The sequence below is a fragment of the Mus musculus genome, chromosome 14, assembly GCF_000001635.26.
Source record: "Mus musculus strain C57BL/6J chromosome 14, GRCm38.p6 C57BL/6J".
NCBI classification, from domain to species: domain Eukaryota; kingdom Metazoa; phylum Chordata; class Mammalia; order Rodentia; family Muridae; genus Mus; species Mus musculus.
In genome coordinates, this window is record NC_000080.6 from 103,855,311 (window position 1) to 103,868,424 (window position 13,114).

At 39.8% G+C, this 13,114-nt stretch overlaps 1 long non-coding RNA gene across 1 annotated transcript in view; it reads left to right on the plus strand.

Moving 5' to 3' along the window:
- Nucleotides 1-12,403, plus strand: part of Gm35197 — a 148,688-nt gene extending 136,285 nt beyond the window's left edge. Inside the window, exon 3 of the long non-coding RNA XR_383715.2 lies at nucleotides 12,125-12,403. This is a non-coding gene — a long non-coding RNA (predicted gene, 35197). The remainder of the gene's footprint in view (nucleotides 1-12,124) is intronic.
- The last annotated feature ends 711 nt before the right edge of the window (nucleotides 12,404-13,114 follow it).

A 13,114-nucleotide genomic window follows, 5' to 3' on the forward strand; every position in this document is an offset into this window, starting at 1 on the left:
AACTCAGCTTTGACTTTTTTCTCTCCCAGTCTTCTAATTTCAAGTTATTTAAAAGTGAGTGAGTGAAGGTCATGACTGTGACATATCAGTCTTTTTATCACTCTTTATGCTTTTAAGTAAATATAATAACTATAAAGTGAAATTTATAAGTTAAAAGATACAAGATAGTTTCTTATGCCCCTCCTGGGGGTCCAGCTCATATACAGTCACCAAACCACTCACTATGGCTACTGCAGATGCCAGATTCTGAGAAGTGCTTGCTGAAGGGAGCCTGAAATGACTATCTCCTGAGAGGCTTTGCCAAAGACTGACAAATACAGAGGTGGATGCTTGCAGCCAACCATTGGACTGAGAGTGGGTCCACAATGAAGGAGTTGGAGAAGGGACTGAAGGAGTTGAGGGGGTTTGCAGCCCCATGGGGGTGAGCAACAGTGTCAACCGACCAGACCCCTGGTGGCTCCCTGGGACTGGACCACCAACCAAAGAGTACACATGGATAAACTCATTACTCTGGCCACATATGTGGCAGAGGATGGCCTTTTTGGACATCAATGGGAGGAGAGACCATTGGGCCTGAGGGTGTTCTATGCTCCAGTGTAGTAGAATGCTAGGGCGGGAAGGCAGGAGTGGGTGGGTGAGTGGGTGGGTGGGTAGGGTTGCACCCTCATAGAGGCAGAAGCAGAGACGATAGGATAGGGAGTTTCCATAAGGGAGACCTGGAAAGGGGATAACATTTGAAATATAAATAAAGAAAATATGCAATAACAGAAAAAAAAGAACATTCTTAAATAATTATTGAAAGTATTACTAAGATATTTTCCAATGAATAATCCCTATTTGTAGTAATACATACGCTAGAAAAAATATTGCTATTATTTAGGCGTATTCAATCATTTTTATGCATTAAAATAGATGAGCAATTAATTTTTGTAGAATTCAAAGAATTAAATGTCATGCTTACTATATATGTTATGTTATTATATTTTGCTCTGTTATTATATTTTTAATGATATGATCTATCATTGTGTGGGGCACATTAAATTCTTTTTGTTTACCACAGGTGTGTGTGTTTGTATGTATGCTATTCTTACCTTTACCCCAGGGAAAAGATTAATTTGTTCCATATATATTCCATATATAATATATGCATGCACACACACACACACACACACACACGTATGTCTGTGTGTGTGTGAGATAACAGTGGGTTTTTTATATAAAATTAGTTGAAGCACACGATATTTTAAGTAACTTTTGTTTTCAAGAGGAACATCTTTTCTGAAAATATCTCGGAAGCAACAACAATGTGTTTGATTTAAAATTAGATCTGAAAAACAACATATTTAAGTTATTTAATCTGAAGTATATAAATGCAAATAGATTTGTCTAAAAACCCAAACTGTTCTTTTCCTTTGGAATTCCAGACATAACATAGCTTCTTCCAGGCAGGAGAAAGCCTTGTATGAGCACAGTGCTATTCTCACCTTTACCCCAGGGAAAAGATGCATTTGTCCCAGGGATAGGAAGAAAAGGCAAAATGTCACTGTCTTAGCAACATTGTCACCACATTATCTAAGACTCCCGAGTATTTCCTAAGATATTTCTAATGTTCAATTTGACAATAACAAAATCTGTCTTCCAAACCGCAACTTAATTTCTATAGTTGTTAAATATCCTTGGAGCATCAGCCATTAGCAAAAGCTGAAGTAGGACTGGGAACAACAATGGTGCTTTAGGAATAGGCAACCACAGAGGCAAACTGTTCAAATATGTGTGCGCTTTGAGTTAGGACATTGGTAAAGGTCAAAAGGTCAGCGATTCACTTCCTGTACTATGTTGTTCCTTATAACAAATTTCTGGAAGTGACCGGCAACAGAGACAATCTTGCAAATGTCTTCATTTGTGCAATATGATGAAGTAAATTTCAGACTCAAAACAGAATTGTTTTGACTATTAACAATACTCACAGCGGGGGAATCAAGATGGCTTCATGGGTAAAGGTGACTGTGGCCAGTCTGGCGACCTGAGTTTGATCCTCAGGACCTACATAGAGAGAACTGGCTCTTACAACTTGTCCTCTAACCTCAACACATATGCATTCACACACACACACACAGACACACACAGACACACACACACACACACACACTCACACACTCACACACACACACAACAATGTGTATGCACACACATAAAATAAATAAATAGAATAAAAATAGAAATAATCATAGCCTAAGAGGAAAAGGACTAAGTATACAGAACTAAAGCTTACATAGCAGTCAAAGCCATGATGCAGCAGATGAAGTTAAGGTAACCAATGTAAGGTCCATTCATAATAGATGTATATCTTTGTTTATGTATGTGTAAGAATACCCTTTGATATTAGCAGTGTTATGTTGACTTCATCTTGATCTCAGTTGATTTCATCTTGATCTCATAATGTACTGACCTCTTTAGATGTCCTTTATTTTCATAGAATTATATTCTACAGTAGATTTTCTCTTTGATGGTTAACATTAGTTTTTGGACTAAACTTAAACCCATGTAAATCACTTCACATTAATAAATTCCTGGGCAAAAAAGGGAAGAGTGTTTCCATTGTAACATTGAGATTCTAGGTTTGACAAACATAAGCACATGGAATAGAGCAACATGTTATCTAAGAAGCAGAGATTTTTGTTGTTGCTGCTTCTGTTTTTTTGGATATTGTTGTTGTTGTAGTTTATTTGTCTGAGATGTGGTGACACCATTAGGCTGTAGGATGGAGTCTCCTTAGCAAGGGTGTCAGGTGTGTACTTGGTACATTCGAAGGTTCTCAGTCTGTGTAATCAGCAGCAGCTGTGGTCGCCCTGAAAACTGCTTCCTTTTGATGGTCATCTGTGTTGATGACCAGGCACTGCTGAGAGAGAGAGAGAGAGAGAGAGAGAGAGAGAGAGAGAGAGAGAGAGAGGAAGAAGAAGAAGAAGAGGAGGAGGAGGAGGAGGAGGAGGAGGAGGAGGAGGAGGAGGAGGAGGATACAGGAGAGGAGAGGAGAGGAGAGGGGAGGGGAGGGGAGGGGAGGGGAGGGGAGTGGAGGGGAGGGGACGGGAGGGGAGGGGACGGGAGGGGACGGGAGGGGACGGGAGGGGAGGGGATGGGAGGGGACCGGAGAGGAGATTGCACACAAGCCACAGGTCAGAAAGACAAAGTAAGGTCTTTTTGATAGTTTCATAATAACCATTTGAAAACAACTGAAGATCTGGGGCACAAGTCCCTTCCGCTCGACTCGAGACTCGAGCCCCGGCTACCTTGCCAGCTGAGTCGCCTGACACCCGCAAGGGCCCACACAGGATTCCACACGTGATCCTAAGACCTCTAGTGAGTGGAACACAACTTCTGCCAGGAGTCTGGTTCGAACACCAGATATCTGGGTACCTGCCTTGCAAGAAGAGAGCTTGCCTGCAGAGAATACTCTGCCCACTGAAACTAAGGAGAGTGCTACCCTCCAGGTCTGCTCATAGAGGCCAACAGAGTCACCTGAAGAACAAGCTCTTAACAGTGACAACTAAAACAGCTAGCTTCAGAGATTACCAGATGGCGAAAGGCAAATGTAAGAATCCTACTAACAGAAATCAAGACCACTCACCATCATCAGAACGCAGCACTCCCACCCCACCTAGTCCTGGGCACCCCAACACAACCGAAAATCTAGACCCAGATTTAAAAACATTTCTCATGATGATGATAGAGGACATCAAGAAGGACTTTCATAAGTCACTTAAAGATTTACAGGAGAGCACTGCTAAAGAGTTACAGGCTCTTAAAGAAAAGCAGGAAAACACAGCCAAACAGGTGATGGAAATGAACAAAACCATACTAGAACTAAAAGGGGAAGTAGACACAATAAAGAAAACCCAAAGCGAGGCAACGCTGGAGATAGAAACCCTAGGAAAGAGATCTGGAACCATAGATGCGAGCATCAGCAACAGAATACAAGAAATGGAAGAGAGAATCTCAGGTGCAGAAGATTCCATAGAGAACATCGACACAACAGTCAAAGAAAATACAAAATGCAAAAGGATCCTAACTCAAAACATCCAGGTAATCCAGGACACAATGAGAAGACCAAACCTACGGATAATAGGAATTGATGAGAATGAAGATTTTCAACTTAAAGGGCCAGCTAATATCTTCAACAAAATAATAGAAGAAAACTTCCCAAACATAAAAAAAGAGATGCCCATGATCATACAAGAAGCATACAGAACTCCAAATAGACTGGACCAGAAAAGAAATTCCTCCCGACACATAATAATCAGAACAACAAATGCACTAAATAAAGATAGAATATTAAAAGCAGTAAGGGAGAAAGGTCAAGTAACATATAAAGGAAGGCCTATCAGAATTACACCAGACTTTTCACCAGAGACTATGAAAGCCAGAAGAGCCTGGACAGATGTTATACAGACACTAAGAGAACACAAATGCCAGCCCAGGCTACTATACCCGGCCAAACTCTCAATTACCATAGATGGAGACACCAAAGTATTCCACGACAAAACCAAGTTCACACAATATCTTTCCACGAATCCAGCCCTTCAAAGGATAATAACAGAAAAGAAGCAATACAAGGACGGAAATCACGCCCTAGAACAACCAAGAAAGTAATCATTCAACAAACCAAAAAGAAGACAGCCACAAGAACAGAATGCCAACTCTAACAACAAAAATAAAAGGGAGCAACAATTACTTTTCCTTAATATCTCTTAATATCAATGGACTCAATTCCCCAATAAAAAGACATAGACTAACAGACTGGCTACACAAACAGGACCCAACATTCTGCTGCTTACAGGAAACCCATCTCAGGGAAAAAGACAGACACTACCTCAGAGTGAAAGGCTGGAAAACAATTTTCCAAGCAAATGGACTGAAGAAACAAGCTGGAGTAGCCATTTTAATATCGGATAAAATCGACTTCCAACCCAAACTTATCATAAAGACAAGGAGGGACACTTCATACTCATCAAAGGTAAAATCCTCCAAGAGGAACTCTCAATTCTGAATATCTACGCACCAAATGCCAGGGCAGCCACATTCATTAGAGACACTTTAGTAAAGCTCAAAGCATACATTGCACCTCACACAATAATAGTGGGAGACTTCAACACACCACTTTCTTCAAAGGACAGATCGTGGAAACAGAAACTAAACAGGGACACAGTGAAACTAACAGAAGTTATGAAACAAATGGACCTGACAGATATCTACAGAACATTTTATCCTAAAACAAAAGGATATACCTTCTTCTGAGCACCTCACGGGACCTTCTCCAAAATTGACCATATAATTGGTCACAAAACAGGCCTCAATAGATACAAAAATATTGAAATTGTCCCATGTATCCTATCAGACCACCATGGCCTAAGACTGATCTTCAATAACAACATAAATAATGGAAAGCCAACATTCACGTGGAAACTGAACAACACTCTTCTCAATGATACCTTGGTCAAGGAAGGAATAAAGAAAGAAATTAAAGACTTTTTAGAGTTTAATGAAAATGAAGCCACAACGTACCCAAACCTATGGGACACAATGAAAGCATTTCTAAGAGGGAAACTCATAGCGCTGAGTGCCTCCAAGAAGAAACGGGAGACAGCACATACTAGCAGCTTGACAACACATCTAAAAGCCCTAGAAAAAAAGGAAGCAAATTCACCCAAGAGGAGTAGACGGCAGGAAATAATCAAACTCAGGGGTGAAATCAACCAAGTGGAAACAAGAAGAACTATTCAAAGAATTAACCAAACGAGGAGTTGGTTCTTTGAGAAAATCAACAAGATAGATAAACCCTTAGCTAGACTCACTAAAGGGCACAGGGACAAAATCCTAATTAACAAAATCAGAAATGAAAAGGGAGACATAACAACAGATCCTGAAGAAATCCAAAACACCATCAGATCCTTCTACAAAAGGCTATACTCAACAAAACTGGAAAACCTGGACGAAATGGACAAATTTCTGGACAGATACCAGGTACCAAAGTTGAATCAGGATCAAGTTGACCATCTAAACAGTCCCATATCACCTAAAGAAATAGAAGCAGTTATTAATAGTCTCCCAGCCAAAAAAAGCCCAGGACCAGACGGGTTTAGTGCAGAGTTCTATCAGACCTTCAAAGAAGATCTAATTCCAGTTCTGCACAAACTATTTCACAAAATAGAAGTAGAAGGTACTCTACCCAACTCATTTTATGAAGCCACTATTACTCTGATACCTAAACCACAGAAAGACCCAACAAAGATAGAGAACTTCAGACCAATTTCTCTTATGAATATCGATGCAAAAATCCTCAATAAAATTCTCGCTAACCGAATCCAAGAACATATTAAAGCAATCATCCATCCTGACCAAGTAGGTTTTATTCCAGGGATGCAGGGATGGTTTAATATATGAAAATCCATCAATGTAATCCATTATATAAACAAACTCAAAGACAAAAACCACATGATCATCTCGTTAGATGCAGAAAAAGTTTTGACAAGATCCAACACCCATTCATGATAAAAGTTTTGGAAAGATCAGGAATTCAAGGCCCATACCTAAACATGATAAAAGCAATCTACAGCAAACCAGTAGCCAACATCAAAGTAAATGGAGAGAAGCTGGAAGCAATCCCACTAAAATCAGGGACTAGACAAGGCTGCCCACTTTCTCCCTACCTTTTCAACATAGTACTTGAAGTATTAGCCAGAGCAATTCGACAACAAAAGGAGATCAAGGGGATACAAATTGGAAAAGAGGAAGTCAAAATATCACTTTTTGCAGATGATATGATAGTATATATAAGTGACCCTAAAAATTCTACCAGAGAACTCCTAAACCTGATAAACAGCTTCGGTGAAGTAGCTGGATATAAAATAAACTCAAACAAGTCAATGGCCTTTCTCTATACAAAGAATAAACAGGCTGAGAAAGAAATTAGGGAAACAACACCCTTCTCAATAGTCACAAATAATATAAAATATCTTGGCGTGACTCTAACTAAGGAGGTGAAAGATCTGTATGATAAAAACTTCAAATCTCTGAAGAAAGAAATTAAAGAAGATCTCAGAAGATGGAAAGATCTCCCATGCTCATGGATTGGCAGGATCAACATTGTAAAAATGGCTATCTTGCCAAAAGCAATCTACAGATTCAATGCAATCCCCATCAAAATTCCAACTCAATTCTTCAACGAATTGGAAGGAGCAATTTGCAAATTTGTCTGGAATAACAAAAAACCTAGGATAGCAAAAAGTCTTCTCAAGGATAAAAGAACTTCTGGCGGAATCACCATGCCAGACCTAAAGCTTTACTACAGAGCAATTGTAATAAAAACTGCATGGTACTGGTATAGAGACAGACAAGTAGACCAATGGAATAGAATTGAAGATCCAGAAATGAACCCACACACCTATGGTCACTTGATCTTCGACAAGGGAGCTAAAACCATCCAGTGGAAGAAAGACAGCATTTTCAACAATTGGTGCTGGCACAACTGGTTGTTATCGTGTAGAAGAATGCGAATCGATCCATACTTATCTCCTTGTACTAAGGTCAAATCTAAGTGGATCGAGGAACTTCACATAAAACCAGAGACACTGAAACTTATAGAGGAGAAAGTGGGGAAAAGCCTTGAAGATATGGGCACAGGGGAAAAATTCCTGAACAGAACAGCAATGGCTTGTGCTGTAAGATCGAGAATCGACAAATGGGACCTAATGAAACTCCAAAGTTTCTGCAAGGCAAAAGACACCGTCAATAAGACAAAAAGACCACCAACAGATTGGGAAAGGATCTTTACCTATCCTAAATCAGATAGGGGACTAATATCCAACATATATAAAGAACTCAAGAAGGTGGACTTCAGAAAATCAAATAACCCCATTAAAAAATGGGGCTCAGAACTGAACAAAGAATTCTCACCTGAGGAATACCGAATGGCAGAGAAGCACTTGAAAAAATGTTCAACATCCTTAATCATCAGGGAAATGCAAATCAAAACAACCCTGAGATTCCACCTCACACCAGTAAGAATGGCTAAGATCAAAAATTCAGGTGACAGCAGATGCTGGCGAGGATGTGGAGAAAGAGGAACACTCCTCCATTGTTGGTGGGAGTGCAGGCTTGTACAACCACTCTGGAAATCAGTCTGGCGGTTCCTCAGAAAACTGGACATAGTACTACCGGAGGATCCAGCAATACCTCTCCTGGGCATATATCCAGAAGATGCCCCAACAGGTAAGAAGGACACATGCTCCACTATGTTCATAGCAGCCTTATTTATAATAGCCAGAAGCTGGAAAGAACCTAGATGCCCCTCAACAGAGGAATGGATACAGAAAATGTGGTACATCTACACAATGGAGTACTACTCAGCTATTAAAAAGAATGAATTTATGAAATTCCTAGCCAAATGGATGGACCTGGAGGGCATCATCCTGAGTGAGGTAACACATTCACAAAGAAACTCACACAATATGTATTCACTGATAAGTGGATATTAGCCCCAAACCTAGGATACCCAAGATATAAGATATAATTTGCTAAACACATGAAACTCAATGAGAATGAAGACTGAAGTGTGGACACTATGCCCCTCCTTAGATTTGGGAACAAAACACCCCTGGAAGGAGTTACAGAGACGGAGTTTGGAGCTGAGATGAAAGGATGGACCATGTAGAGACTGCCATAGCCAGGGATCCACCCCATAATCAGCATCCAAACGCTGACACCATTGCATACACTAGCAAGATTTTATTGAAAGGACTCAGATGTAGCTGTCTCTTGTGAGACTATGCCGGGGCCCAGCAAACACAGAAGTGGATGCTCACAGTCAGCTAATGGATGGATCATAGGGCTCCCAATGGAGGAGCTAGAGAAAGTAGCCAAGGAGCTAAAGGGATCTGCAACCCTATAGGTGGAACAACATTATGAGCTAACCAGTACCCCGGAGCTCTTGACTCTAGCTGCATATATATCAAAAGATGGCCTAGTCGGCCATCACTGGAAAGAGAGGCCCATTGGACTTGCAAACTTTATATGCCCCAGTACAGGGGAATTCCAGGGCCAAAAAGGGGGAGTGGGTGGGCAGGGGAGTGGGGGTGGGTGGATATGGGGGACTTTTGGTATTGCATTGGAAATGTAAATGAGTTAAATACCTAATAAAAAATGGAAAAAAAAAAAAAAGAAAACAACTGAAACCAGTAAAAAAATATCTGGTAGACACCAGGTTCAAAGCTACACCAGTGCAGATGATATGGTTATTATATGAACAAAATATGTTCCTGATAAGCTACATTCACAGAATTCAGTATAAATATCTGGTTCAGGACAACAGAAGTCTCAAATTCTACTTTAGAATACCATTTTCTTTTTTCGTTTTGTGCATGTGTGTGTGTGTGTATGTGTGTGTGTGTGTGTGTGTGTATGTGTGTGTGTGTGTGTATGTGTGCATGTGTGTGTATGTGTGTGTATATGTGTATTGTGTGTGTATGTGTGTGTATGTGTGTATTGTGTGTGTGTATGTGTGTGTGTGTGTGTTTATGGTATAACCCTTGTGTGGAGATCAGAGGACCTCGTGCTGGAGTTGATTCTCTCCTGTCCTCATCTGGACCTTGGGATAGGACTCAGGTTCTCAGGCCAAGCTCTTTACTCACTGAAACATGTACCCATTCCCTGAACACCATTTAAAGCTTTATATTTAACATTATTATTCATATAAATTATGATATTATGAGTTATATGAATGTCATTGTAATTATCCTTTTCTTTTTTTAGCATAAAGCTGACAATGTTGTACTGGAAGAAATGACTTCCAGTACAAAGATAAACCACCTCTTAGTGATAATCCGTGACTAGCGTCATGTCACAAACCTTAATAGCTTGTAACTTACTGAATTTAAAAAGTACTTTTAAAAAGTTATTTTTAAAAACTAGGCATTCGTTGATACATCTGTTCCATGCCAAAATAGAACTGTTAGCAATTCTGAAATGTTCTCAGAAATAATGAGACTTGGCTAAATGCACACAGTGCCTACAAGTTGATCTTCGAGGCATCTAAGATGCACAGCTGGGTTTTGTTAATGGTGCCAGTGGAATTTGTAGCACTATCTATTTTATGACAGCCTCACACCTACTTTTACCTTATAAGGTAAAGACCCAAACTCTAAATGTCTATTGTACATAGTCCTATATTTAGCAACAAAATGTGATTTTTGCAAGCCAAAAAGAAACAGGAATCCAGTCTCCAGATGCTGTTTTTGAAAGACAGCATCTAAACATTTGCTGTCCCATGACACAATAATGTTGAAAATAATTTCAGCCTGTTTTCCTAAATGCATCATATAAAGAAAGCCTGATTTCTCCTCTTTCTCCTCCTCCTCTCCCTCCTCTCCCTCCTCTCCGTCCTCTCCCTCCTCTCCGTCCTCTCCCTCCTCTCCCTCCTCTCCCTCCTCTCCCTCCTCTCCCTCCTCTCCCTCCTCTCCCTCCTCTCCCTCCTCTCCCTCCTCTCCCTCCTCTCCCTCTCCCTCCTCTCCGTCCTCTCCCTCTCCCTTCCCCTCTCTTTCTTCCCTCTCCCTTTCCTCCCTCTCCCCTCTCTCTCCCTCTTCTCCTCTTTCTCCTTTTCCTCCTCTTCCTCATCCTCTTCCTCTTTTTTCTCCTCCTCCTTCAATATGAGGACTGAAATGCTCAAATCCATAGCAGGATTTGCAGTTGTTAAAAGTACTTGTTCATGGTCTTTGGACCAAACAGAAACTCCTTTGATTGCAATGCCTGTGTTAAGATGACCTTCTTGAAATATTCTGGCAAAAAGGAAGAGTGTGAGATACACCAAGTGTTTGAAGACTACAGAATATTAGCACTTTAATCTGGCCTCCATAGGACATAAGAAGACTTAAGATGAAGATATCCCCCTCTCCTGGCTAGCTGGATGCTATTCCAATCCTACTTTAGCTAACAAACACCCCTTCTTCATTACTTGCTGTCTTACTTTGACAAGTTGTAAAGACTTCTCTTGAATGTGTGTCAACCCCATTTTACTAAGATAGAAGCCTCCAGGGGCATGGCAGAAGCCAAGGCTTGGTCATAAGACACCTACATCTCCTCTCTCTTGTCTTTTTCTCTCCTCCTTCCCATCCTTGTTCTCTTCTCTTCCTTCTTTCATCCTGCATTATGATCTGAGGGCATTCTTCTGCTCTCTCAGGGCTGTCCTTGAAAAATCCATGAGGCAGATCACTCACACACAGGACTTCTGATCATGACCTCAGAGACTATGTGATTTGATAAATGTTTGACATTTTTAAGTTATTAAAAGTTATTAAAAGAGTATCAGGTTTAATTGGACTTATGCATTTATACATAGGTGACTACTCATAAAGAGTGAGAAAAAATTTTAAAGGCACTGGCTTCATGGCAGCTTTGTGCCATCATGTGTGGTCTCAATATATGATGTGAAAGGAAAAATATCATTATGTCATAAAGGTTTATGAACTATACTAACATCATAAACATTAACATACTGGGAAGAGTTAGAAACATTGTGACAGACCGCTGTTTACAAAAGTGAATTGATTCAAACTTCAATAGAAAGAAAAGCCATTCCGTTTTTGTAGAGTGCTTTGCTCTTTCTATAATCATATATAAATATTTATAACATATGTACTTCCATGTATATGCACATAAAAACATAGACTCCTAAATATTTAGTATTCTAGTAGAAATTACATTATTAAAAGTAAATGTAAACTAAAGTCTGACTTGCCATAAACAATGAAAAGTATTACATATTAATGATTTTTTTGTACCGGGAGTCCATGTTGTTTAATTTTTTAAAAAGTTCTCCTATTTATAACTCAGTGCTTAGCTGATGAATTGAAAGTGAAGACCTTTTCTCCAACAGGGTCACACTGATAAGCTAGCTAGCAGTGATACTGATTTGTGTGAGTCAAAGAAGGATTTAGTAAATGACAGACATATATCAGTTACTAGATAAAACACACAAAGTTACTTTATAACTTACGAAAAGTTCCACTGGATCTAATGGTTCTGCTATGTAGAAATCAATGCCCATTTTTCTGATATGTTTGATTTCTTTTCCCAGATATTGAATTTCCCTCTTGGGGAATGTCAGGCCCTGAACCAAAGATCATAAATGATGGTTGGTTTCTAGTTTACAAAACACATCCAACTGCACTGCATGTGGACCTGGTCCCGTTCTGATTCCTCTGGATGTACATCTCTCAGCTCCTTCTGCAGCACCATGCCTGCCTGGATGTTGCTGAGCTTCCAGTGATGATAATGAACTGAACCTCTGACACTGTAAGCCAACCCTATCATGTTTTCCTTTATAAAATTTTCCTTGGTCATGCTATTTCTTCACAATGATGGATACTCCCAAACAGATATGCTTTTCATTTCTACATAATTACTCTGGAGTTTGAAAGTTATGGACGAATGCACCCAGTCTCAAACCATTTCTCCCCATAGCCTTGTTTAAAGCACAGGTATACTGGTCATACAGAAAATACCCACATCCACAGTATGGTAAAAACAGTGAGGTAGGCATAGTTCACACCACCCCAGAAAGTCTGTTAACGTGTTGTCAGCTGTTTTCTCACACTTCTCTTTATGGGTTGTGTTAGATACATGTCACTGGGATGTGTCCGCATCACTGGGAGCCTGACAAATTCTAGTCTACTTAGTTCTTACTAGTTTCAAAGGCACTGCAAGATTTTGGTCTCCTTACTGTTGGCTGGAGGATCTGTGTCCATGCTGGATTAGAGGGAGTCTCCATCTGGCCCTAAATTCTGTGTTTCTTATTCAATGATATCGATGGTCGGGGGAGGGGAGAAAAACCCAAACCAAAACTGAATCATCATGAAGAGAATCAATTTGTGTAGAGCATTCTTCTTATCTTATATTTAAAACTTTAAAAAAAATTTTTTTTTTAGATTTTTCATTCTGTGAAGGTTTTTAATCTGTATTTTTCTTCTTTGTCTGAAATGGAAATTCATGTCCAGTCTTTTTTTTTTCCATTTTTTATTAGGTATTTAGCTCATTTACATTTCCAATGCTATACCAAAAGTCCCCC